The sequence below is a fragment of the Camelus ferus genome, chromosome 11 (genome assembly GCF_009834535.1).
Source record: "Camelus ferus isolate YT-003-E chromosome 11, BCGSAC_Cfer_1.0, whole genome shotgun sequence".
NCBI classification, from domain to species: domain Eukaryota; kingdom Metazoa; phylum Chordata; class Mammalia; order Artiodactyla; family Camelidae; genus Camelus; species Camelus ferus.
Window position 1 is genome coordinate 12314980 of NC_045706.1, and position 27768 is coordinate 12342747.

Here is a 27768-nt window from a genome sequence, read left to right on the forward strand (position 1 = left end):
CTACTAGGAAAATAAATAGAACAATACATTTTATAAGCAGAATTTAAACGCATAAGGAAGAACTAGGGTTTTAACTTTATAACTGTCATGTCTCCAATATTAAATTTAGAAAACAAATAGACTTCTTTTTTTCAAATTTTTTTTAACTGAAGTACCGTTAGTTACAATGTGTCGATTTCTGGTGTACAGCACAATGTCCGAGTTATGCAGTATACATACATATATTCATTTTCGTTTTTTTTTTCATTAAAGGTTATTACAAGATATTGACCATAGTTCCCTGTGCTATGAAACCAAATAGACTTCTAAATGGTCTCTGAATGTGAAAACACCCTCGAGTTAATTTTTAAAAACCCTAAAATTACCAACAATAATTCAAGACAATTAATTCGTCAATTGAATGAGCTAAACTCGATAGGACTGTGGAGTGAACTCAATCTTATTCATTTTTACAACTTGTTATTTCACAGGTTCTGTGGACAGTTCTTTGTCTACTGGCTGCAATCTCACATAGGTTCCAGAGCTTTTTCTGTGGCTCTTAGAAATAAAGTACCCAGACCCATCAAATTAAAAAAAAAAAAATGTACCTAAGTAAATTCTTTTTATCTACTTTATGTCTAGTAGGATCTGTTAATTCCATACTCCTAATTTATTTCCCCATCCTTTTCCCCTTTGGTAACCATAATTTTGTTTTCTATGTCTGTGAGTCTGTTTCTGTTTTGTAAGTAAGTTTATTTACTATATAGCACAGGGAACTATAGTCAATATCTTGTAATCACCTATAATGGAAAAGAATCTGAAAAAGAATATATATACACTTTAATAAAATCTTTTAGAAGTGTAGCTAGGTGTGTCTATACATCCACACTCTATACATACAGTGTACATCACACCCATTCACATCTCTCACTGCATTGGGTGGTGGGGAAGATGTGGGATTAGGAGTCCAGCAACCTGGGTTCAAGTTCAGGCTCTGCCCACGTCACATGGTCTATAAGTGATGGGAAGACACATGACCTTGTTTGGCCTCATTTTCCACACCTGTCAGATGAGGACATGCTTGCTCATGTGCACTGGGCAGGGTTTTGCTTGGTAAGAAGTGAGAAGACTTTCGTGGAGGCACCCACTGGGCCCTTGCAGAGCAGGGGTCCCTCGAATATCCATCGCTCCCCATCTGCCCTTGCATGTGTGAAAGCATCTGACTCTCATGGGTGTCTACATCCCCCCACTGCCTTCTCTGTAAAGGACACACTCGAGATCCCTGACCTGCCTCTGGTTTTGAAATAAGCTCCCAGAATGTGGACCTGTGCGTGAATGTGTGATGTAACTTTGCACATTAACTGTGAAATGCTTTTAGGAAAACGCTGCCCTTTCCTCGCCTGCTCCCCAGCCCCCTGGGACCAGGTAATTTGTGGGCACATCTGTTGCAGGAGTGGAGAATACTCTCGGAGATATTCTTAGATCCTGGCCTGGGGTCTAGAGGTTGAGAAGCTGGCTCCTGGGACACAGTGATGCCAGCAGCCTCGGTCAAGTCACAGGAGCGAGACAGGAAGGCCCATGAGCAGGGCTGGGCCTGGGCAGGTGGCTGAGTGGTTAGCAGTAGACTGGCCAGCAGGGACATCATACAGAACTGCTGGTGGGGACAGGAAAAGGAGGCAGGTACCCCCAACCCAAACACACACATACACCCCTATCTACCTGATATCATTTACCAGATATTACCTGGTCCAGGCAAGCAGCTCCACCCCTCCTGGCCTCAGCGATCTCATTTGTATGGGAGGAGTACAGACCTGCTTAGCTCATGGGCCGAGGTTGTTCTGGCTGGTAGCACTTTAATTTACAGAGTGCCTGCTGGGTACCCAGCATTGTGCCAGGTGCCAGAAGGAGAGGAATGGAAGATCAAAGAGGAAAAGAGGAGATGTCATTGTCACCGGCCCTGAAAGAACCCATCACTTCTGAAAATCTTGCCATGGCTCCTGAGGCTTCTCAGCATAAAATCCAAACTCTGTATCAAGAGTCACACAAAATTTTGGGATCCAGCCCTGGGACTTCTCTCAGACAATATTTTGTCATGGTCCTTTGCTATCCTAAAACAGAATTCAGGGGTAATATAATCTATCTACACACAAGATGTTTTCCTCACCATAATAATATATTAACTTTAATATAAAGGGGGGGAAAAGTAATTCGTAATAAAACAAGATGTATTTCATCTTGTATTTCAGGTAAGGTCTCCGACAGGACTTCACTAATTAACACAAAGGCTTGTATTTGTGTGTAAAACCATAGTGAATGCCACAGCTAGAAACACAGACTGACAACAGGGGTGTTGTTTTGGAGACTCAGATACCAAGGGTGATGTTGCCATGGGTGACGTGATTTTCCCAACATGGCGAACACCGCTTGGTAACGATCCAAACAAAACACAGAGCAATCATCCCTTAATTTATACAGTAATTCCATTCCTAGAAAATTCAATATATAATTAACACTGTGCTAAAATGACTTTCTGTTTCTATGAATAGAGAGTTATGACCAGACTCAGATCATTGGAAATTCACCTACTTGAGTATCTCCTGGGACATCCTCAAATCAGCAGGACCCTGGCCAGTCCATCTTTCTGTAGGACTGTTAGATGCCCTAATTGAAGTCTTGCTCCCTTGGTGCCTACTCACTGAATATATGGTACCTCCCAGCAACAAATATCCCAAATGAACTCTAGCGGCAATACCACTCCCCTTGGGAACCACGGAGCTAGCCCCTGCCTACCTCTCCAACATTAATCTTGTCTGACCCTCCTCCTGTTTACAGTGTTCTCGGCCACACAGCTTTTCTCCAGTCCTCCAGCACATCAAGGGGCCTTTGCACATGCTGTTCCCCCCCGAGGAATGCTCTTCCCTGCTGTTCACATGGCAACTTCCCCATCCTTCATATAACATTTCCACGAGAGTGGATTCCCCTAGCCCTGCCCCCTACAGTTGCACCCCAGCCTCAGCCCAGCTGGTTTCCATTATTATCACCCTGTTCCTGCCCCTCAGAAAACACATCAGGCTGTAAAGCTTTGAAATTTAGTTCAATTTAAACAACTCAATTTATTATTAACATTTCAAAAATAATAATTTTCTACCTGCTAATGATAAAGGATAAAAATTAATGAATTTCTCAACACAGTTTGGAAATTGAGCCATTAAAAACAGACAAGGAGACATTCCCTACAGGAACTCGATACCATGACCTTCGTCTTGTCTTCATCTCCGCTCTGGTCCCTTGGGGCGACCCTGACTTTGTGCGCCATGTAGGACAGCCCTGTAGCACTCCTGCAGGAAACTCCGCAAGAGTTGGGGACCACAGCCCAGAAAGCTACTAAGGGTCACAACGAAAGTCCCCGAAGGGCTGCTCCAGGAGACTGATGAAGAACCAGGTTTGGGGACAGAAGGACCCTTCAATTCATTCCTTTGTTTCTTGGCCCATTCAATGAAGCAAGTACCTCTGGGGGATCAGGCACGGCCCTGAGCACCTGGGGACACAGGTGAACACGACAGGAAGTTCCTGCCCTCCCGGATCTACCCTCGGAGTGTGCGGAGACCACAAAAAACAAGGGAGCTACAAGTCAACAAGGCCATTTCGAATTGTTTTAATGTAACAGTGAGCAGAGGGGGGAGGAGGGAGGGGACATATTAAGAAAGGCCTCTCAGAGGAGGTGACATCTGAGCCTGCCGCAAGAAGCACAGTGGCAGCAAGTCAAGGAGACCAGAAGCAAAGGTCCAGAGCAGGAGAAGACGTGGACGTGGAAGAGGCAGAACTGTGGAGGCCAGTGAGGCTTCCTGCCTCCACCTGGAGGTTTTGGGGTGAGAGGCAGCCCTCAGGATGCTGGAAAACTGTCCAGCGTCCTCACAGGTGTGCTGATGGGGACAAGACAGTGTCACTCCCCTCACAAGAGTGGGAGAAGAGGACAAAATGCTGATCCTAACAGTGGGAGAGTCAAAACAAAGAACAAAGAGGGAGGTGGGGTGTAAAAAAGAAGCCAGGGATCCTCTTTTTCTAAAATAAACCAGCGGCTCCCACAAGTGGGCATTGCTGGGCGTGAGGCCCGGGGGCTGTCAGTCAGCACCTGCAATTCTAAGGGTCTGGTTCCTTCCAGACCCATCTGAGGACCCCAGGCCTCCCTGCCAGGACCATGCCCGGTGGGGGGGGGGGGGGAGTCTGTGTCATTTACGGTGGTGCTGAGAGGACCACGATGCTCTGCTGAGAATCGCCAATATCTTGTACTAGCTGACAAGCTAAAGCTTTGTCCTCTCTGGGTCTGTCCTGAGATAATGTTGTTGTGGGCCCACCTGGAGGAAAGACACATCCACTTGATAAACAGCAAGGGTTTCTTGCCCCATCCATGAGTGGGTGGCACTCCTGAACCCTTCAGAAAATTGTCACTCATGCCGGCAATTGAGGGGCGCTCATCTGGGGCCTGCTGGCGACATCTAAACGCCAGGATCAAACAGCGAGAAGCGGGGAAGCCACAAAACTCTACCTCGCCACCTTTTTAATGAGTAAAAGCCTCTGGCTGCTGCCAGGGCCCTCAGAGACCAGCTATTAATGAGTGCTCAGAATAGACCATGCCCGTTTTATACGTGTACGGTGGCCTGGGAGAGACACTTCAATTTCCATTTTACATCTGGTGCCACGTTCAAGTGTCTCCTTGAGGGCAAGAAAACACTTGGCAAGTTTTGTCTTTAAAGAGACATGTTCAAAGAGAGCTCTCCCTCCCTGCAGCCACAGTCTATACGTGAGCACTTTTCAATTTTCAAAGTATATATTTAGATTATGTATATGAAACTCCGAGCGAGGCTGGGCCTCAGCTGCTGCACACAGCTCATCCTGCCTCCCAGGGCTGTGAGAAGAGAGCTTTTCTTCCTATCCTCAGAGTCCGTGGTTTCACTCACGGAGCTGGGGACCCGTGCCAGGGGTGGGGACAGCCTAGGTTTTGTTCCAATTTACAGACCCTGGTCCTAGTTTGCAGATGATGTGGGTCATAACTTGATGGGCGGAGATGGGGTAACACGGGGGCTGGACCACAGCATGAACCACATGGGGCCCAGCAAGGAGACGGGATTGGCTGAGCCTGTGTGGAGGGCAGGTGATGGGCCTGGATTTCTGCATCAACTTTGCAGGGGTCTTTCCAAGATGAGAGGAGGGTCTTGAGGCGAAAGAAGGAGGAGGCGGAGAAAAGAAAAGACTTTAGAAGACAACATATGCTTGGAGGTCTCCAGGACACCTGTTGTCACAAGGAGCCATGGTCTGCAATGGGGGTTGAGTGTGACGGCTGGGAGCCACCAAGCGCCCCGTGGTGTGATGGAAAGCACGACCCCCAGCTCTCACACTTACCAGCTGTCTTCATCCCCTTGGGCTGCAACAACAAAAACACCACAAACTGAGGGTTTAAACCACAGCCACTTATTTCTCGCAGTCTGGAGCCTGGAAGTCCAAGATCAGGGTGCCAGCAGGGCCTGTGTCTTATGAGAGCTGTTTTCCTGGCTTGCAGATGGCCACCTTCTCACTGTGTCCTCACCTGGCAGAGAAAGAGAGGGCTCTGCAACCTTCGTCCCCTTATAAGGGCACCAGTCCCATCATGGGGGCCCCACCCTCATGACCTCATTCAAACCTAATTACCTCCCAAAGGCTCACCTCCAAACACCATCACAGTGGGGTTTGGGGCTACAATATATGAATTACAGTGTATGTGGGGTGGGGAGGAGGGGACATAAACATTCAGCCCATAGCACTAGCTGTGTGGTCCTGGGCAAGTTGCTTGGTCTCTCTGAGCCTCTACTTTTTATCTAAAAATGGGATCATAATCCCTCTCCTTGTTGTGAGGATCACATGACCTGCCACGTGTACAGGGCCTGCAACATGGGTGGTGTCTGTGTTTGTTTCTACAGCCCAGGAGTCATCTGAATTCTCCAGCACAGGACAGCTATCCTCCAGTCAACCTCGGAAGACTCACAGAATAAGTGTGTCATGAACAGAAGAAACCCAGAGAAATAAAACATATCCATATTTTGAAAGGGGACAATGTGGGACGCAAGTCGCTGACAGTGTGAATTACTGTTGATTTCATCAGCTGCTGCCATCCCCGAACGAAGAGCCCCAGACAGCACGGTGGTTCCAACCCTAGGCCTGCGGCATCCCGGGGCGTTTCCAATTATCTCCAAGTGTGTTACAAAACTCTGACCAAAGCGAACTCTAGTTTTCTCTGATTCAAAAAGTCATCATTCTCAGTCATCAGCATGCTGGCAAGCGGGAGAGGTGCCACAGAATGGGGCTGTGGCAGAGTCTGCCTGCTGCTTCTCCCATAATTCCTCACTCACGAGCCTCTGTATTATTAAGGTAGCAATGTGCCCAGACCCCACTCCCAGCCTTACAGCAAGGTGTGGCCGCATGACTAAGTTCTGGCCACTGAAACAAGAGAAGTTCATAGGGAGGGACTTCAGGGAAGGGTCTCTGAAAGGGGGAAAGGACGACAGGCAAAAGACCTCCTTTGCTCTACCCTCTTCCTTCCTTCCTGCTGCCTGGAATGTGGACACAATGGCTGGACCTCCAGCAGGCATCTTGAAACACTGAGGATGGAAGCCAAATGTTGTGAGTGGCAGAGCAAGAAGAGAGACATAGCTTGGGCCCCAGGTGATCATGAAGCTACCACACCAGCCTATCCAGGACTTCTTATACGTCAGAGGGAAACCTTTGTACATCTAAGCCACTGTTACTGGACTTCTCTGTTTGATGCAGCTGAACCTAATCCTAATATTTATGTTTAGTTAGGGACTGTGTGAAAGGGAAGCTCTGGGTCCTTGGCTACCAAACTATTCTTGGCAGGGTACACAAGTAGGAGGAGGAGAAAGGGGGCAGAACCGAGGAGAAAGGGGGCAGAACCTCATGGTGCAGGATGTGCATCCAACAGCACCTTCTCGCTAATGCTTACCCATCTTGGCTAGTGCTAGACCCTGGGTCTATCCATCTGTCCCTGCGTTACCATCTAGAGACCTCCAGCCTAAGCCAAAATCCAGTGGCAGAGGGCGGATGCTGCCACAGGAAAAGGACGTGAGTCAAAAGGAACCCTGGTCCAAGTCCTACCTCTGACTTTTAAGAGCTGTGTAACTTCAGGCAAACCACTTAACCCTTGAGCCTCAGTTTCCTTCTCTGAAAAATGGGGGTTGCAGTAACTCCTACCCCAAAGGGCTCCATGGATCTATAAAAAAAGTACCTGGAATTCAGCCCTCAGGTATGATAGGTGTGATTATTGCCAAATCGTTATGAATTGATATCATTTTCAGAGAGAGATGTCTTGGGGCAATGGCACATCCTCTCCTTATAAAGGCAGGAGGTAAAGCCTCATAAAGGCTCGGGCCAATGGCCTCACTCTATGTCTTCCCAAGTAAGGTGGAATCAGCACAAATGCCCGGAAAGTCGATCCTGACAGTCTGAGAATTGGAAAGAGGACAGGATTGGGAGGGAGGAGACCCACCTCCGACCGCTGGCTTCACCACTAACTAGCTGTGTGATCTCAGACTAGTCTCCACCTCTTTCTGAGCCTCAGTTTCGTCACCAATGAAATGGGGGTGTCCATCTCTGACACCCCTTCTGGCATCAAAGCGCAGCAACCCCATGAATTCAGGGGAGCCTGAGAACCAGGATCCAAACTGTCAGTCTACTTGCTGTACTTCTCTACCTGCTGTCAGTTTTGCCTCCAGCCTCCTCACACCATCATTCACAAAGGGTCTTTCCCACTGTATTTCCATCTTATCAAGGGCCTGATTCCAGAAGAAGTGTCATTTCTGCAGACACTGAGGCTGGATCTCAGGACTGGGGCAAGGAGAGATGAGAATGAGAAAGAAAAAGACCTGCCTCCCTGTATGTAAACGATGTAAGAATTCAGATGTGCAAAGCCAATCAATTGGAAGAGTGCTGGTTTGTAAAGAATAGCCTAGAAGCACGAATAATCTTACTCATCTGTGTCTCACTCAGATGCGGCCCCGGCACAGATGATGGGAGGAGAGTACGCTGAGAGCTTGGTTACAGAGCTTGCAGCTTTAACGCTTAACATACATCATTAATTCAATCCTCTCCATAAAATTCCCATCTGGTAAGCACCCCGTCTTCATTCTGCCAACAAGGTTGAGAGATAAGTAAATTTATATATTTTGCTCAAGTTAAGGTCACACAGACCGTAAATGGTTGAACCAGGATTATAACATAGATCTAATCTAGGTGGGCACCACAACACTTGAAAAAGATACAGCATGAAACGGGATGATGTCAGGCAACAGAAGAGAACCGGCTGGCTGAGTGACCTTGGGACAGTCGCAGAATCTCTCTCTGCCTGTGTTTTCTCATGTATCAAAAATGGTATTGGAGGTATCAGAGCCCCACCCTGCTGCGTGGTACCTGTTGATGGATCTCCAAGCTGCCAGGATGCCCTCCCACAACTCCACACTCAGTGTATATCAGGACGGCCAAGGGGAGAGCAGGAAGCCATGGAAGCAATGCCCTGCTTGGGAACGTCCAGTTGGACAGAAGGTGGGGACTTGACTTCACACATCCTCTCTTCCCTGCCCATCTCCGACCATCACCAGAACCCTGCGGGTGTCTCCACTGGGTCTCCAAATCCAGGCAGGTCTGCTAACAAACCTGCATGTGTAACTTGTGGGCTACAGGGGACAGCTGGGGTATTTGAGGCCTCTCTAAATGCCCACCCCAACTCCCGCTCTAATAAAGACTGTCTCCACCCACGAGTTTATTTAGGGGGTGGGGTCCTCTCAACTGCACTAATATTTACCTGCATCGGCCATGCAGTTGGTGCCAAATGATGTAACCACTCTGTGGCATCCTCTGAGACTTTTGCAACAGATAGACGGTGTTGCTGTAAAAAATTTAACAAGCCTACAACTGACACCCAAACTCCTGGATTCGCCAATGAATCTGATGCCCACGTGTTGCCAAAAGCATTTATTGTCTCATAATTTGATTTACTTTTTTCCATGCGGCTCCCAGTGCCTGCAAGTAGGGGCAAAATGGCTGATGTCTCCAGATGCCACGGAGGCTAATAAAGCTTGCTGTGCTCCCAGCATGCTCTCTGCTGTCAGAAACCTGGCAATTAACTTAATAGGGTTCTTGAAATGGAGTCGATCCGGGAAATGTGGCATGTGTTGACACTCTCCCGCTGATCCAAGCAGCCTCCCACCATTGACTTGCCGGGTCTGTTTGCTATTTGAATTATTTAGGAGCTTGTTATGTGAATTAAAAAGCAGCACTTTGCAGCATTAAGTCTAATATTTTATGATTTTCAATTGATTAGGTGGGCTTTCAGGATTACATGGAAAGGTTAAGATAAAACACGCCTCAGACAGGCGGCTCTCGCCAGTCTGCTTTGCTTTTCAAAAGCCTAAATGAAAACCCAAAAGGAGCCTGCCTCCTTTTTCCCTTCCGAGTGAGTCTTCTGGAACCTGTTTTTGGACCATCAAAGGGCTTTTCCTCTCTGAGGACACCAGGGACCCCGGGTTCTCAGGACTGAAAGGAGGCTGGTCTGCCCTTTCTCTACCTTTCTTTTGTCTCTTTCTTGGAACAAAGATACCAGTGCTGACATGATGCCCGGAGGGACAGCCTCCCAAGCCTGGGCCTGCAAAGGGAAAACCCAGCCACTCACTCAGACCTGCATGAGCACCAGGGCCGCACTGCCCTCGGCCAAGGGTGTGTGTCGTACACACCCCAAGCAGCGCCGAGTCTACAGAGCGCCAAGCTCCAGAGGACCTCCCCTGCCACGAGTGCCAATTCACACTTTCCTGCCCTGCCAGCTGCCACCACCTTCTCCCCTGGCTGATGACAATCGTTTTCGACTGGGATTTCCCCCATAAGTCCCATTCCAATCCACTGTACACTCTGCAGCCAAGATATCTTTCTAAAATCCAGCTCCAGCTATGACACTCCCCTGCTCAAAAACCCTCAAGGACTCCCTATTGCCTACTGAGTTAAGCATGTGCTCATCAACCTGGCCTCTCTTTTCAGCCTCATCTTCTGTTGCTCCCATATGAACCAGCCAAGCTGAGCTATTTATCATTTCAGAAAACACCCTCTGTTTTCTGGACTCAGAAGCTTTGCTCTTGACATTCACTTGGTGCCTTAAGCTTCCCGTCTTCAACTATTGAAAGTCCACCAGTCCTTGATCATGAAAAGAGTAAGTAAGTATATAATATAGGGCTTCCTGTGTTCTAAGCACTTTATATATTATTATTTCATTATCTCCATTTTACACATGGCAAAATTCAGGTTCAGAGAAGATAGATAACTTCTTCAAGGTCACTCAGCTAGCTGGGATTCAAATTCAGGTAGATCAGGCTCATTTAATTCCACTTGCTTGGTAAAGCCATCCGTGCCCCTACCTGGGTGCTCTCTTTCTCCTCTGAGGTTTGCAAAATCTACCCTTTCCAGGGCACTGACTTATTCAGGTTGCAGGTATAGGCATCCCAGCTTTCTTCTCTCCCAGCACGCCAACACATTGGGACAGTCTGGGCCCCTTGTGTCACAGCAGGGCACAGAGTCAGACTTTGCACGTAGTCAGACTTTGCAGACTCAGCAGGCTGTCAACCCAAAGGCACAACCCCTGGAGGAGTTCTCCTGGTTCCTATCACACTTTTCCACTTCAGCAAAGTGCCGAGTGAGTGAAGGTGCAAGTTCTAAAGGAAGAATGATTTGAACTTGAATCTGGGCACCACCTCTTTTAACCATGAAACCTTGGGAAAAACAGATAATTCACCTCACTGAACCTTGGTTTTCTCACCTGGAAAGTGAAAATAATGGTAGTCTCTTCTCCATAAAGAAAATTATCAAAATTAAATGAAATAATTCATATAACGCCCTTATGGCACATGGTTGCTGGCACACAGTAAAGGCTCAGGAAAAGTTAGCTGTTCTTACCATTGGAGTGAGCCTAGCTGGAGTCTCCAACCCACCCCCTGCAGCCCTGAGACCCTGGGCCTGGCATCTCTACACCTCCACTCCCTCACCCGGACCATGGGCTATTTAAAACTCACCTCACAGGATTATGAAAAAGGACTTAAAGAAATAACAGGAGGCCTGGAATAGAACAGATGCTCAATATATTAAAGTCATTATTATTTTTAATTCTTATAAACTTTACCCAAGCTGAGGATTTTTTTTTCCTGGACATGTAAAGATGGTGCCTGACCCCTGAGATCAACAATCCTGTGCAAAACAAATGGTATCTGCTGCACCCCAACCTTGCAGCAGGCTCTGAGAAAGGGGATGGATGCAGCCCAGCCCTGGCCTGCAGGGGGCGCTCGATTTAATGCAGGGAGGCTGCAGAGGAGCCCATCTCACCCCAGGCAGAAGGAGGGCAGAGATGCCAGGGGGCCTGAGCCTAGTCTTAGGGGCTCCAGAGAGGAGTGGCTGCCTGATCCCATAACCCATGACCCATCAGATAGTGGTGGACATGCCATGAGGAGGAGAGCAGGCACTTTGGTAACTGCAGCATGGACAAGAGTGTCTGCATGATTAGCAATGTCCTCTTAGGAGACTTCTGCCCTGAGAGGGGAGGCTGTTACTAAAATCCCTTAGGTAAGGAGTTGTCTTCCGAATCTCTCTGCTATAGGGAGGCTCTGAAGCCAAGAAGCTCTCAGGAATTATGTCATCACCGTCACAAATAACAACAGCTGTGTTTGGTTCTTTAAGGCATTAAGGTCTTTACCTTGGGTCATATAGATGCATTTAAGGGGGCTGGAGCCAGGAAGTCTAAAATATGTACAAAATCTTATATAAATGTATGCAGGGATATACACTAGGTAGGGGTTCTATAAAATTCTGTATACGTCAGGATAGGCTAACTGCTAGCTGCAGTAACAAATAACCCCTAAATCTCAAAGGTTTAATACACACGTCCCAGTCCAAGCAGGCTGATAAGGAGTATGCAGTGAAGGGCAGAGCTCTGCTGGGGAGCTCCACCATCTTCAAATTGTAGCCCCCAAGGTCACCCTGGGCCACATTCTCTTGGCAGGTGGAGGAGAAAACAAGCACGAAAGATCTTGCAAGAAATTTTAGGGGCCAGGCCTGGAAGTACAATGCATTACTCCTGCCCACGTTCCATTGGCCAGAACTCAGTCCCGTGAGGCCCCTGATTGCAAAGGAAGTTGGGAAATGTAGTCTTCTCGTGTCCCCAGGAGGGAAGGAAAACTGATTTGGAGAACATATCTCATAGGCTTCCGAAAGAACTCGCACAGAGGGGAAAAAGCGCAGGGGATGAAGAAGGATGACAAGTGCCATTTGCTTTATGTACATTATTCACAAAATTCCCACAATTAATACTAGATTTTTTTTAAATTTTATATCCATTTTATAGAGAAGAAAACTGTGAGTTCAGAAAACTGTCACTTACAAAGGATGACACAGGAGTGAGTGGTGGGGCCGAGAAGACACATCAGTATTGTCTCTTGACAACATACAGCTTTAAAGGCATCCCATTTTACAACTTTTGCATATTGTGTATTTTGATTGGGAAAGCAGCTGGGAAGGGAGAAGATAATCTTGAGCTTGTATTTTGAAGATCAGCTAACATTTATTGACTGCTTACTCTGTGCCAGACACCATTCAAAACGCTTTTCCACGTACTGAATAATTACCCCCTACCAATAACCCTCTGAGCTACATGCAGCTATTATCCCAGCCTTACCGACGAGGAAATGGAGTGCAGAGGAGCTGTGTAGTTTGCCCAAGGCCCCACAGCTAGTAAGTGGGGGAACCGGGACTCTATCCCCAGTGGCTATGCCAGTTCCAAAGGCAAACACTCCTTCCTGTACATGCTCACAGCCTGCAGCCGCCCTTGGCCACCCCATGGGTTCAAGGCAAACAGAGAATGTGTCTCCCTCATCCTCATGCCACCACCTTGCAGCCCAAGCCTGATTCTCCCTGTCGGAAGTCACCTCCTGAGGCTGGCCAGCATCCGCCCATGGGCACGCTGACATACCAGTAGAGTCACCAGCCACTTGCAAACTTGTATTCCCACAGCAAAGCCCACCAGCCCATGCAGAGTGGGCCCTGCAAGCCCACAAGCAGCTGGCATCCCCTTCACAACCCCTTTCAATCCGCCTGATGGTTTCATGAAGTTACAATTTTACTATCCCTGACCACTCAGTCATTTAAGCCAAAATAAATGCAGCTACTGGGGCCAGAAGGAGGCCTGGAGTGAACGTAGAGGGAACCAAGGCAGCCTGGTCTGTACTCAGGGCCCCCTGGCACTCTGGGGTGCCGCTTCACACAAGGTGAGGTCCTGGGGATGGACAGACGTCTCCTCACCTTGTGCCTCGTGTGCCTTGTGTTGAACTTCAAGCTCTTACCCACTAGCAGCAAGCTGGTGGGTGGGTGGGTGGGTGGGTGGAGGGGGTGTGGAATCATCCCTCAGGCACTCAACAGAGGTATTGTGTGGGTGGTGGGCCCCCAAGACTGAGGAAGGGTGAAGGACATAAAAGTACTGAGATCAAGGGAGGGAGACCCTCAGACAAAAGTGCAACTAAAGCCGAAAGCTCAGAACAGAGAAGAGGGGCAGCCACACCGGTCTGTGCCGGGACCCTCCAGTGCTGAAGTAAAGGTGCCAGGACTAGAGCCAGCTGGACTTGGGTCAGAGCCCAGCTCATCCATTCGCCCTCCAAACCCTCAGTTTCTCAGCCTGTAAAATGGATGCAACGAGGAGGGCCTGGGGGGATGGAGCACATAAATCTCTGAGCACCAGGCTTGGCACGTGTGTTGGCCCAGGGGCCTTTGAATACAGACCTCTTAGAAAATGACAAAAGAGGGGTGGAAGGAGCAGACAATTCTCTAATCATTTGCATCATCAAAGGAGACACCTCATTTATAGTCATTTGTTTTGTAATTAAAATAATCACCTCCTCGTTTCTCATGGGCCTGCATGAAGGTAGCGTGAAGGTAGATCAGTCACCTGTGTCCCTCCCCAGGCTGCCCAGCTCAGACCAGGCCCACAGAACTGAGTGTTTCTGGCCAGCGTTCACACTCCACAGCGTTCTTCACAGTCCGTTCTCTTCCTCACTCCCCGAAGCAGCCCTGGGAGGTAGGTAGAGCTGACCTCATGACCCCATTTCACAGACAAGGTCACGGAGTCTCCCCAAGAGTTTCCGGGAATGAGCAGCAGCTCTGGGCTCCAAGCTCAGGGTGTTCCTGGTGACACCGAAGGGGCTCAGCACCCTCTTCACTGCCTGAGGACCAGCACAGGGGCCCCAGGTCTACCAGGCAGAGGCCAGGCACAAGGCAGAGGTAAGAGCACGGGCCCTGGAGAGAGGCCCTGTGGGTTCCAATCCTAGCGCTGCCCTCTACAAGCCCTGAGACCTTGAGAAGCTGCTGGATCTCCCTGCATCTCATCTGTAGAATGAGGGTGACGTTCCTTCCTGCCTCCTAGGGCGCTGCGAGGACTTAAAGAGCTGATAACATGTGTAACGCAATTAGAACAGGGCCAGGTGTGTAGAAAGAACCATTATGCATCACTACTGACCCCCTGTATGGGAAACCACACCCACCCACCCAGCTACCTTCCATTTGCTTCTGGTGCCCCTGGACAACCGGGGCTGCAACTTATCCATCTTGGAGACTAAGACAGAGAGGCCATGCAGTGTGCTGGTTAGACCTGCAGGCTCTGGTTAAGTTCAGATCCATCACTTCTGGCCATGTAACCTCAGCGACCTCTCTGTCTGCTCTGAGTTTGTTTCCTCCTGCATAAAAATGATAATGATAGAATCGATTTCATAGAGATGCGAGTATTTCGTTAATGATGTAACACACATGAAGCACCTAGAACCGTTCCTGGCACACGGAAAGTGCTAAACAAGTGTCCGCTATCACTGTATCTATGTCCCCAGCTCCCGATCCAGTGGTGCTAAGCAACTCGTTTTGCATCTGTGAATGAGCTGAGTATTTATCCTTCTTGTCCTCCGGATAGCCAGAGAGGTCTTCTCCAAATTCTCTCCCAAAGGTAAGATGCTGGAACAGGCGCTGGCCACCAAGGATGGTCACACCAGGTCCAAGATACTCATTGTTTATAATCTCACTGAGTAAATAAACAGTGTGAGATGGGAAGGCAGGCCAGGGCTTCCAGAAATACTCTGTCCCTGGCTCCAGCCTGGACACAGAGACGCAGTGACCCTGTGATCCTTGCCAGTTGACTCATCTCCCCAAACATGGGCTGAGCTTTCGGCCTCGCTGGCTCCTTCAGATGGTCTGGCAAGCCCAGCAGGAGCCAGTCTAAAGCAGCTAGCTCCAGCAAGAAGGAAAAGCAGGTGTGAATCTGTGATTACTGCCAAAGAGGGCAATCAGAGCAGAAAAGCTCTGGCTAGGGGGGTTTGGGGACAAAAGGCCAGTGCGAAATGATGTAGCCATTGGTGGGTGGCACTGAAGGGCAGGTAGCTGTAAGGTGGGCATTGCTGTGCTGGGAGGCGGAGGTCTACAGGGTTCCTGGGCGTAGACTAGGGAAGAATCTGGAAGGTACCTCCATCACCTCCCAGGATCAGGGAGCCATGGGGAGAGCTCCCAGAGACTGGCTCCAGCCTCATGGTCAAAACTGGTCAGGGTAGAAAGATGGTGACATCAAGAAAAGTCTCCAATTGTCTAGTGCCCTTCCTAAAAACCTAGATCACTTTAGAAAATTACTACTATGTTTTTAATTTTGAAAATACAACTTCCATGCCAATGACATCACTTATAATCTCAAATGACAGAACTGGGCACTTAGAGATGACACAGTTCAACCACTCTGATGTACCGGTCAGAGGCTGTGACTCCATCCATCCATTCTGCAGGATTTACTGAGCACCTACTGCAGAGCAGGCACTGATCGAGGTGCTGGGACCTGCAGACAACATGACAAACTAGGGCCCCATTCTCATGGAACTTGCACTTTGGGGAGGAAACAGACAATATATGATAAGTGACTAGAGAAAGATATATGGAGAAAGGATAAAAATTAGGAAGAAAGCAAACTGCTTTGTGATAGTGATGGACAAGACTGCCAGGTGATTATGAAGCTCTCTCAGAGGTGACAGCCGAGCTGAGGCCTGAAGCAGAAGCCATGACAAGGGCAGAGGAAGAGCTCTGCCTGCAAGTGCAAAGGCCCTGAGGCACAGGTTCATTTATGGAGGTCCAGGAAAAGGGAAACGTAGATGTGACTGAGGCGAGTAAGCCCTGCTAACATTTATTGGGCTCTTTATGCCAGGCACCATTTTAAGCATTTTACTGGTAGCTTATTAAATGCTCATAAGGACCCCTGAAGGTAGGGTTCCATTATTAACTCCATTTACAGCTGTGGAAACTGAGGCCAGAGAGGTTAACCCACCCAAAATTACCCATTTAAGACCCACCGGGCAGAATTCCCTTCCTGGCATTCCAAACCCAGGCAAAAGCTAGGGGACACAGACCCCGTGGGCCTCAGAAAGGAGTTGGGATTTCGTTCAAATACAATGGGAAGTGATCAGTCACAACATACGTCAGTGGCCAGTTCAGTGATTACTGAGCACCTAGTGTGTACCAGGAGCCAAACCCCTTCCTGCGCCCAGGCAGCCTACGGAGATCCTGGGGTCGCAGGCAACAAACACTAGGCATGCGCCCTCTCTGGCGACCGTCCCTTCCCGACCCGCCCCTCAGGCCTACCCCATCCGCTGCCTTCTCACCAGGGTCGGAACTGGCGCTCTGGTCTCGGCCCCTCGGACCCCAGCGCGCAGAGCGCAGCCACCCCGCGCCGCTGGCAAACCCGGCTGTCAGACCTGCCTCTCGCTCGGAGGCGCCGCCTCCTCCGGAAGCCCTCCCGGGTGTTTCTCGGGGAGGCCAGCCTGGCCAGGTTAACCTGTAATTAGAGCGCCAGGATCACCAGCCCCCCGGGGAAGCCTTTGTGCCATCAGCTCGGCCGCGCGGGTCCAGCACCATAAGCCCCTGGTGTCCGCGGTGACCACGCGGTGGGCACCCGGCCGGTGGAGCGCGCACGCTGACCCCCGCGGGCGCCTCGGCTTTCTCGACCCCTGCTCCGAGACACCGGAACATTCCATCCCGGAACCTCGGCGCCCCGAGGATTCCCAGCCTCGAGGTGGCGCGGCCTGATTGGCAGGTCCTCCTTTGTCAAGGGTCGGGGCCGAGGGAGGGCTGTGGTGCCGAATTGCTGTTTTTACTCCTGCCATCGTTAATTCAACTATTGACAGAGAAAGGAGGGTCCGCCGCGGCTTTGTGTCACGCACTCACTGTAATTTACTTGAAAAGAATTAAATCTCAATTACCTGCCATTCGTTTTGCATAAAACGAGCCGTAAGGAGGCTGCAATCGCTGAGTGCTTGAAAGGACAACAGCCCCATTGTTGCCATATTAGGACAATATTTCTCAATTTGAAACTTAAAACAGTCGAATTAAGCAGCTTTGTTTGACCACGGTGGCCCACCGATAGGCAAGACTGACACCCCACCTCGGACGCCAGACATTACAGTTAACGAGCATAATTTTCATTCATTTAAGTCTAGACCGATCTTTTAAAATCGTTGCATTTATTGTAGAAATGTACCTCCCAAATGTTAGAAAGGAAAATGTAATCTTTTGTCTGTTACCTAGCCCAGTTGATAAATTATCTAAATGCCGTGAAAATTCCTCCTGCTGGAGCTAAAATCAGAGAAAACTGTAATTAAGCCACTTGAGATTTGTTTAAATGTCCAAAGAAATCACACTGTTTTTCAAATAAAGTTACTTCTGTTCTCATTTTCTCTCCTTTCAGATATGGTCATCAGGTAAATATGACTGATTAGCTTTTCAACCAAGGCTTTTAAAGTGTATTTAAAATATTCAATTCTGCAAGATTACATCACTGTTAACTGGTGTGTTCAGCAAATTTGAAGCCCAGCTAGGTTTTTAACAACTTCTGTAAAAGTAAACCGCTGCTTTCAGTGAGCTGTAGTTTCCATTAACGTTAATGGTTTTTCAGTAACAAAATGTAACTGTTCAATCAAGCTTGAATATTAAAAAGAACCCAGTTACTAATTGTAAGAACCCTTGAAAAACAAGGCAAAACTGCAAATTAAAAAATATAATTGGTAACATTGGGAACTGTGTTCAGAGAGAAAAAATGTTATATGGCTTTATGGATATGAAAATAGAGGTGATCTATTTCATATCTATAAATCTATAAATAAACCTGAAAATAGAGAAGATTAAAGAATAAAAAGGTAATTTTTTTTTTAATCCGAGTGGTAAAAAGCAAGCTGAAATGCTGATTTAGTGCCCGGGATAATTAAACTGTGAAAACCTAGGAAATTAAACCCTGTAACCTAGGAAAGCAAGTCAGAGTAAAACTGCATTTGCTATCGGTAACAGTGGACTTGTCTAATTTTAAAAAGTGCGATTTTATGATTGAAATGTTATTAATATTTTAAGAGGATTTTTTTTAAAGAAAGAGTAAAAGCTGCTGTCTTCTTTTTCTTCTTTAATGAGTAGTCTTTTAAAGAAAAAAATATTTTACCGTCTGCTCCTTTTTATTTTTTAAATGCGTGTGAAAATGATAATGTTTAATTTTACTTTTAATGACTAAAATTTTATAAAGGACTGTTTCCTTTATTCTTTCGGGAGAGGATAAACGTTTGGCTGCAGCAGAAAACAAATTACATGCGGAATAAACCAAGGACTCGACTCTATTTTCATGACTGGGTTTTTGAACAATAATCCACAGAGGTGGGGTAGAAAGGGATTCATCAGGCAAATGAAACAAAGTCCCTGATCTGTATTCCTTTTCTGATATCACCTCCTGGAATATCGGCAACATTTTAAGTTCCAGCCTAAACCACAAATTCCTTCAGAACAAATCAAATGTCTTTAAAGAATATTTCTGTTTGAAAAGGAATTAAGCTCTCCTGAAAGAATTTTAAAGGTTGTGATATTCACAGTCTGATAAAGCAGCACCTTTAATGAAATTCTAATTAGCAATTTCATGCACTTTGCTATTAGTCATATCAGATTAGTGCACATTTTCACAGCCTTCCTTTAATTAAGTGCACTTATTCCAAGTTTCAAACACTTTCCTTATAAGATGAAAACTGTGCTGAAATGTTATTTAGTAAACAGAGGAAGTGTGAAAGTGTAGGTGCGCGTGTGTACAGGGGCAGACATTTTTAACTGTCTACAAATTTTTTTACATTTAGAGTTGGTGAACTCAGGTTTTCATGCCTTCTTTCTTGTGTTCTGTGTTTCTTTGGTATTTCTAAAGGACCTACTCAAATCCTTAGCCAAGTGCATATCGTGTGTTTTTGCCTAAAACATATTTTCTGTATGTGTATGTATGTTGGCAGATTTTTTGCTTGAAACATCTTTTCTTTATGTCTGTGTGTGTGTGTGTATAAGGAAAGAGAGAGAAACTATGTAATAGACAATATTTAGTTTTTAAAATCTCCTCTGAAAAGCAACAAACAAGCACTTGCCCGTACAAAGTCCCCATCCCGTCAGCTTTCACAAGCACCTCTTTTCCTTTGAAAACAGCAGTAAGATGTCATTCTACCTTCTAACTTTCATTCTGAAGCCCCAGCAAGGAGCAGGCGGCTGGCTTCACGGTGAGCCGGATGCGGGGACACCGGATGTCTTCCTTCATTTCAGACTCAGCTTCTCCTCGCGAGAGCCCGGCAGTCCAGCCAGTCCTTTCCTAAGGATTCACACCCTACAGACCCCAGAACCACCCACCCACCGCCCCGATCATCCCTCCCTCCCAGCCTGCTGGAGGGTTGCTCCAGTTCAGGGAGATGGTATTGTCTGGGAATCAACCTGATCTTATCTGTAGCCTTTTGTCAGGAAATTTTTGTTGCCTGTTTTGCTCAGAGGTTGAAACTTGTAATATATTAACTAATTGGTTGCATCTCTACCACATGTTCTCTTGTTGGTGTCATTCATTTATACTGTAACATTTTTGACATTTTTAGATCGTCTCTTGGGACTCCTGGGCCTCTTCGCATTTCCCTCCATGAAGAGTGTTTGCCTAATGATTACTGACTGACATCTCAATAACAAGCAAAGGAAGAGTTGGTCACATCTATTGAAGAGTTCTGGGGTGTGTGCGTGTGTGCGCGCGTGTTTTAATTCATGGTCTACTTTGTCAAGTCATGTGTGAGCCATAATTTAAGCTAATAATTACCAGACATGAATTCAATGAAACATTGGTGTCTACACTTTAAAAAAAAAAATAGTCCTGAATTTTAATGCATTCAGAAAACGTTTGCCTAGGGCCAGGCTGGGTCCAACACGCATATGGAAGCACTTTAAAAGTGATAAATGATTTGGAATCTACCCTGTCTACTGGTGTGCTTCTCAGGAAAGAAAATTAGAGCTAACAGGTGTTAGATAGGGAATGCTGGGGCATTTTAATAGAATTGTCAAAATGTTGGTACCAGATGTTGACATTAATGCACACAACTCGGAACGTAATGCCGGGCCGCCATTTAAATGATTATTTGTTTAAATTTCAAGTCGCCAGCAGGAAATCCTTACTTTGCTCAGCACCTTTCTCTACACACCATCCCCCTGCTCTTTCCCCCACGATTTGCATCAAAGTGTCCTGGCTGTTCAGCTCACAGATGCATGCTTTAAATAATCCATGCCTGTCAAATTTCATTTTTTCTTTTCAGATCATACTCATCACATCCCCATCCTCGCCAGCCTTGAAGTCCGCCTCAACGTATTCGTAGACGAGAAAAAAATGATTTAAATACTGCCAGTTACAGGATAATTAATCTTTGAACTACTCGGGAACTTCAAATGTATATACCAAGTAATCTGCATGAACTTGTAATTACTATGTATTTATACGATATTTTCCATGTAATCACCGAGTCGTTACATGGTTATGTGAACCTTGTAAATTATGGCAATAGCAGAAAACTAATCTCGCCCACGCCACTGCAAAAAGCTCATGCGGGAGCTGCTGGTATCCACCGCAATTAATCGAAGGATCCAGAAAGAGTCTATCCTTTAAAGGAAACTAGAATGTTTGCCTACAACAGAGTCTCAACTTTCAGAACTCTCAGGGGATTGAGAGACGGGTGAGGTGGGCAGAGAGCAGTCTCCCTCATTCAGCTCTCATACAGAGACTGATTGGCATGGGTCATTTATTGCTGCTGGAGTTGAAAAGCAATTGGGAAAAAAAAAAAAATCTCTAGACAAAATCCACCGTCCGTTCCGCAAGCAGCATTGCGCTGTGACGAGGGGAATTTCCTAAAATAAATTCCAGTGTGAGTTTCCAGAGCTAACCCTGCGGCAGATTTGGTTTGTCATCTTTTTGAACCCAATTAAAGCAGAAGCAAAACCTTCCGTTCTTCCAGACAGGGGCATCTTGTCCAAGTCTACAAAGCACCTTCCTTCACAAACAAACCTTGTGTGTGTGTGTGTGTGTGTGTGTGTGTGTGTACACACGTATCCACTAATTTAATGTCTTCAAAAGCCACATTGGACTACGTGATCCTTTTTGTTCAAAAGCAACTATCCAGATGGGAAGGACCCTTCTCTTCTTGGAAGGTACCCTTGACTGGACCACTGAGGTCTTTTCCTTGGCACAGGAAAGGGTGACACTGTATACAGGGTCATGGCCTTTCTGGGAGCTAGAAGTGGCCACTCAGAACAGAGCAAGGGGGACAGAGAGGCTAAATCCCTCCTGGATCCTGAGCTCCCACAGAGTCGCAAGCTTTCCTCTTTTCTCAGCCCTACTTAAAAATAGAAAGAAACCAGCCAGCAACCTCGGAGGGTCTGCCAAGGCCCCGCTGCTCAGCTGACCCACACCCAGACCCTGGCCTGGCTTGAGATTCAATGGCCATGTGGTTCAGCCTCCTCAAAACCTTGTCTTTGCCGAGGCTCATCCATCTAGAATGCACTTTCTAATACGGCAACCACTAGCCATAGGTGGCTATAGAACTACTTAACTAAAATTAAAGATTCCGTTTCTTGGTGTCATTAGCCACATTTCAAGTGCTCAGTAGCCGTGCATGGCTGGTGGCCACCATATGGGTAGCACAGACACAGAATCTGTTCAAGATGGTTGTTCTAGAACTCTACGTAATTCTCTGCTATCTGTCCTGGTCTGTCCCTGCTCTGGGACACTGGCATATAGGGAGTCAAAGGACAAAACCAGAGTGGTTTTCCTGAGGCCACGAGGAAGCTGCCTTGCCTTGTCAGTATCACCTCTTCTGACCATATCTGGCCTTTTGTGCAGAGTCAAGGTCAGACCCCAGGCTGAGTGTGTTACCCAGAGCTCAGTAGGCACTTGCTGGGATTCCTCTTGGGAACAAAAGCTCCAGACCCACAGAGCCCTGGGAGGCGACTGGGGCCATGGTGGCCTTAAGCAACTTGGCCAGATTGGCCTCTTCATCATAAAGATGCCAGCCTTCACTGGTATAAACCTGGGATGTCCCTCTGCCTTCCAGGGTAAGAAATTCCAGGGAGAAATTCTAATTACTCATTATTTATTACCTTCAATTATGCATGCTATTATTTGCTCCTTGATTGATATTATACATAACTCATTATGGCAGCAGGTTTTTCCAGTGCCAACCATACGCCAGACCAATTGCCTCTCCAATCCTTACAAAATCCTATGAAGTAGAAATTGTGATCCCATTTTATAGATGGGAAAACTAAGGCTTGATAGATTCCCTGATTCCCACAGAGCCACATGGCTAGTCAGCAGTGGATCAGGATCCAAACCTCACCCCATTTCCGCACACACGGGCCTATTCCTCAGTCTCCTAGGAGCCGTCTCTGCTCCCAACAGGCAGCCAAGAGGCTAAGCAGAGTGTGGAGCTTTCCAAGTCCTCAGCATGCAGTTTCCTTATCGGCTTCACTCCGCCAACAGCTGTCCATTGATCAGCCCTCCCAGTCCGTGCTGGTTTCAAAAATGGCCCCAGTTTTCCACTCTCCTCACACCCATGCCTCCTTTGCAATGGGATTTTGCAACTCCTTCCCTCAAGAGGTGGAATGCATTTTGCCAAGTGTATTTCTGAATAAAGATTGGCCTTGTGACTTGATTTGGCCAATAAAACGTGGCAGGAGCAACACTGTACCAATTCTGAGAGTGGGTCTTAAAAGGTATTGTATTCTCTCCCTCTCTCTCTCTCTCTCCCCCCTGCTTCTCTCTCTCTCTGTCTCTCTCTCTCTCTCATACACACACACACACACACACACACTCTTGCCACCAGCACCTACATGAGCATGAGCCCAGGCTAGCCTGCTGGGATAATAAGAGATAAATGGCCCAGTTGTCCCCACTGCCCTGCTGATGTCCAACCAATCCCCCGAAGTAAAGCCACTCGGGGACCTGCAGCTGACCACAGCTGCTTGAGGAAACTTACTTAGGAAAGAAGAACTGCCCAGCTGAGCCCAACCAAATATGCTGACCTATGTAATCATAGAGAAATGATGCCTGTGAAGCCCCTCTATTTGGGGGTGGTTCGTTTCACAGCCGGTTCTAAGTACAGCCACCCGTGTAGCCAGATAGGGTTTCCCCTTTAAATGTCTGCTCATGTTTATGGCTATGTCAGAGCTTCTGCTGGAGACCCTGAAACCCATCAGCCTGGTGAGAGTCAGGGGCATTCCTCGTCACCAGTTCGGAACACCATGAAACCTCTTTGCTCAGTAAGCAACTGGCAAATGTGAATTTTTATTTTAAAAAGTCTAATTGTGGCTGTCCTACATGAGATTCATGCCCACTTTTGGTTCTGATTTTGGACCAAACCACAAAATCTCCCACATCCACTGAGATTCTTGCTTTTATTTTCTTTCCTTTCATAGCCAGGCATCCAGAGGAAAATGTTTAGCTCTCCCAAATCCATCAGCAGCCTGCAGGGCTGAATGAGACTCACCCAGCCCATTTTCCATTTTCCCATCTCATCCATGGATTCCAGGCCTTCCCAAGCCCAGGATGGAACTCACATGGGAAATCCCATAAGACCTCATGTTTCAAACGGTGCTACAGAGCCCACAACACATTCCACGCAGCTGAAAGGGAGATGCTGGAAGCTCGGTGGTGGCCAAGTGCGGCTGTTCCAGCAAACTCCATGGAGCCTCAAGGAAATGTTCCATCACTTGTGTTTTGGGTTTCACAGTTTTGCTCTATTAGTTCTGGGAATTCCTAAGCATTTTAAACTCTACATTCATTCAATAAGGAAGTTTTAGATACCTACTACGTGCGGGCAAGATTTGGAGAGATAAAGAAAGGGAGAAAAGAGACCTAAGTTTGGAGAGATCTCACTGATGGGCAGGAATAAAAATGACAAAAGACATTGATGAGTGGAATAAAATCAGCCAAGAATAACTTATGGTTCAAAAGAATATGAAAACAAATATATATATGTTCCTTTATGACTGAAGCGTTGTGCTGTACACCAGAAATTGACACAACATTGTAAACTGACTATACGTCAATAAAAATATATTTTAAAAAATTAGAATAGCTGATATTTATAAACATTCAGTATCTTCCAAGGACATACACTTCCAGTTTCTCTAACATGCATTAATTTACTTAATTCTCACATCTACCTAATCATGCAGGCATTATTACGTGTCCCATATTGTAGATGAGAAAACTAAGGCATAGAGAGGTTGAATGATACAGGCTTTCCTCCTTTGCATTTCTGAAAATACACATGAGAATTAAATGCATGGAAGTTGAGTATAGACCGATGTGATAAAAATGGAATACCATTTTAGTGATGTAAAATGTAGAAGATACCCTACACTTGATTATCTAAATATTTTAAATCTTGTTAAATCAAAATGATTAAAACTCTAAAATATTAATTAAACATATAGACAAAAGGAATGCTAAAGTAATTTCTTAAACCAAATCTCTGACCTCTTGGCTGACCTGAAATGGTATTTATAAAGCAAAAAGAGCGTTTTTAAAATTGAAGTATGGTTGACTTACAATATTATATTAGCTTCAGGTGGTACAACATAATGATTTGAGATTTTTATAGATTACACACCATACAAAGTTATTATGAAATATTGACTATATTCCCTGTGCTGTACATTATATACCTGTGACTTATTTATCTTTAAAAGAGCCAGTTTTAATTTGGGTCAGAGTACTTACCCAGAGGGAGGCATTACAGCAAAACCAGCTCTGAACACACTTGTGAGCTGGGATGCTCAGCACCTGGTGAGTCAGAGCAGAGCCTGGGAGCTGGCGAACCTGAATTTGAACAAGGGCTTCTCCCAGTGCAGCTGGGTGTCCTTAGGCCCATCACTTAACCTCTCTGAGTCTCAGTTCCTCAGTTTAGCACGGAAATTTTGATAACAACTTTCCAAGCCTCTTGGGCTCTTTGTGAGGATTAGCTCACATTGCAAATGAGTTCTGTGAACTGTTCTGTGAACACTTTTGCTCCAAGTTAAACTTCTCAAAGTGTGGTCCGTAGATGGGCAGCATCAGCACCACCTGGGAACGGGGCAAATTCTCAGGCCCTAGCCCTGCTGAATCAGAATCTCTGAAGGCAGAGCCCAGGACTATCCTTTGGCAATCCTTCTGCATGGGGAAGTTTGAAAACTTCAAACTGTCAACTCAAGTGATGCCACTTCCCCAGGAGGGTCCCAGGTTATAAATGTGAGAATTATCGAGAGTGCCCCTTTCATTCTCAAAAGTATCTCAGAATGGATAGTAAATTGTAATGGTCCCCAAAAAAGGCTCACATAAGCCTAAGCCTTTCTAAGAGATGAGGATTGTATTACCACCATGGAGACTGGCTAGAAAAAGGGAGGGAAGGAAGGAAGCCAGGAGGGAGGGAGGAAGAATGGATGAGAGGAAGGAAGGAAAGAGAGAAGGAAGGAAAGGAGACAGACGAGCAGGCTTTCTCTTGGCTCTGCCTCTTAGACAATTAGAAACAACTAGAATTAGAGAACCACGGGCATAGTCCCCAAGACCACAGTGGCCCAGAGGATCTTGGCTGTTGGGGCCGCTTCTACGTCAGCAATCATGCCATCAGCTACAAATGCTACAGGTCAATCATTGGTCCCTTTACTTTCACAGAGCCTGGGTATCGCCCCAGCATCCCACACACAGCACTCCATGCATCCATTTATTTGCAGGATGTGACTTCATCCACCCCCTTCATCCTAGAGATGAGCAGACTGAGGCTCAGACAGTAGCCTCCCTTTGGCATATGGAGGGTTTGCAGCACTCGCAGTGCTTCACAGAAATCATTCTTCATGGCCCCTTTGCAGCTATCTGCTACCTGAGACTGAACTGCTTTGTATGGCTGGGCTTGCTGAGAATAAAAGAGAGGAAATTTGCAACTTTTGGTGAAACAAGCCCAAGCTGTCTTGGAGGAAGTAACCTCAGCTTTAACCTAACCAGGCAGGGCTCACTCATTCTTTAGATGAACAAACGGAGGTGCAGCGAGGTTAACTGACCTGCCTTGGTAGCCAAGGGGACCTAACCTGAACTTCCTGACTCCACATGGTCCTTGGATATTTGATTGGAAGTGTTGATTGTCTCTCAGATTTAAGGACTCTCTTTTGCTGCTGGCCTGAAATTCTTATCTTAGAGATTCATTTCTTTGGATGGGAAGAATGGCTCAATCACTCAATCACTCAATCATCAAGAGTCTTACCTGTGAGATAAGTACCTTTATCTGCAAATGTGATCACAAGTTGGCAGGAGCCAAGAATAGGGTCTTCTCACCAGTTTGGTCATACCCACATGCCTGTTCATTTACTGTTTACTCAAAATTTTACTTTCAGTTAATTCATTTTTATTAATAACTTTAATACATGTATTCGAAAAAAACATGCTACTATTGGAAATGGAAAACCAGTTTCACTTACTGTAATTTGTTAAAAACCAATAGATAACTTTTAAAATATACAAACGTTATTCAGTGCAATAACTCCAACCAGCTCAGGTGCCATCAGCATGACACAGAGTGCACATAGAAACACCAACACAACTGGCAAGGTGAGACTAGGAGAGGGTGAGAGGGAAGGGTGCCCATGTCTGCACTGAGGCTGCACCGTGCTTTCCAGAGAAATCCCAGGGATCGGAGGGAGGCTTGGACACAGCCTTGGGTAAGCCAATTCTATTTCAAGCTCAGTTTCTTCAGCTCCACAAGTGAGGCTGAGCATGATCGTTCTTTCCTTCCAGGACCTTTAAGAGGACAAGTAAGTAGGATTGTGGCTATTTGTGAGCTTTATAAACAGTGACACAGCACAAAATTGAATGCTCACGATTATTGTTCTCAGTTCTCCCCACCGTGTGAGGCTGCCAGGCCTGGGCAAATACAGGTGGTTGCACAAGGGAGGGTGCTGTTCTAGGAAACCTTGTAATGTGTGTCACGCACCTGTAAACATAAAACATATACATATACATATATATTTTTTCTTTCTAGATTCTTTTCCATTATATATATTTACAAGAAATTGAATATAATTCCCTGTGCTAGACAGTAGATCCTTGTTGTTTATCTATTTTATATATAGTAATGTGTGTCTGTTAATCCCCAATCCCTAATTATAATTGAATCACTTTGCTGTACACCTGAAATTAACATTGTAAATTGATTACACTTCAATAAAAAATTTTTTTAAAAACATGAAACTGAGAAAAATGCAAACAAGAGTAGACTATCAAGACTAAGTAGGGCAAAAGAAGAGCATGCAGGTCATAAGGGATCACACAATTGCCCTAGTTTAGCTTCAGATTTAAAGCTGAGC

General features: G+C 46.4%; 1 long non-coding RNA gene across 2 annotated transcripts in view; it reads right to left on the reverse strand.

Annotated features, from left to right (window-relative positions):
* LOC106729427 overlaps nucleotides 1-19831 on the reverse strand; it is a 31417-nt gene extending 11586 nt beyond the window's left edge. For both annotated transcript variants that reach the window (XR_004323775.1, XR_001365833.2), the window contains exons 1-2: nucleotides 19580-19831; nucleotides 5380-5563 (exon numbers count right to left, since the gene is read on the reverse strand). This is a non-coding gene — a long non-coding RNA (uncharacterized LOC106729427). The remainder of the gene's footprint in view (nucleotides 1-5379; nucleotides 5564-19579) is intronic.
* Between the last annotated feature and the right edge of the window lie 7937 nt (nucleotides 19832-27768).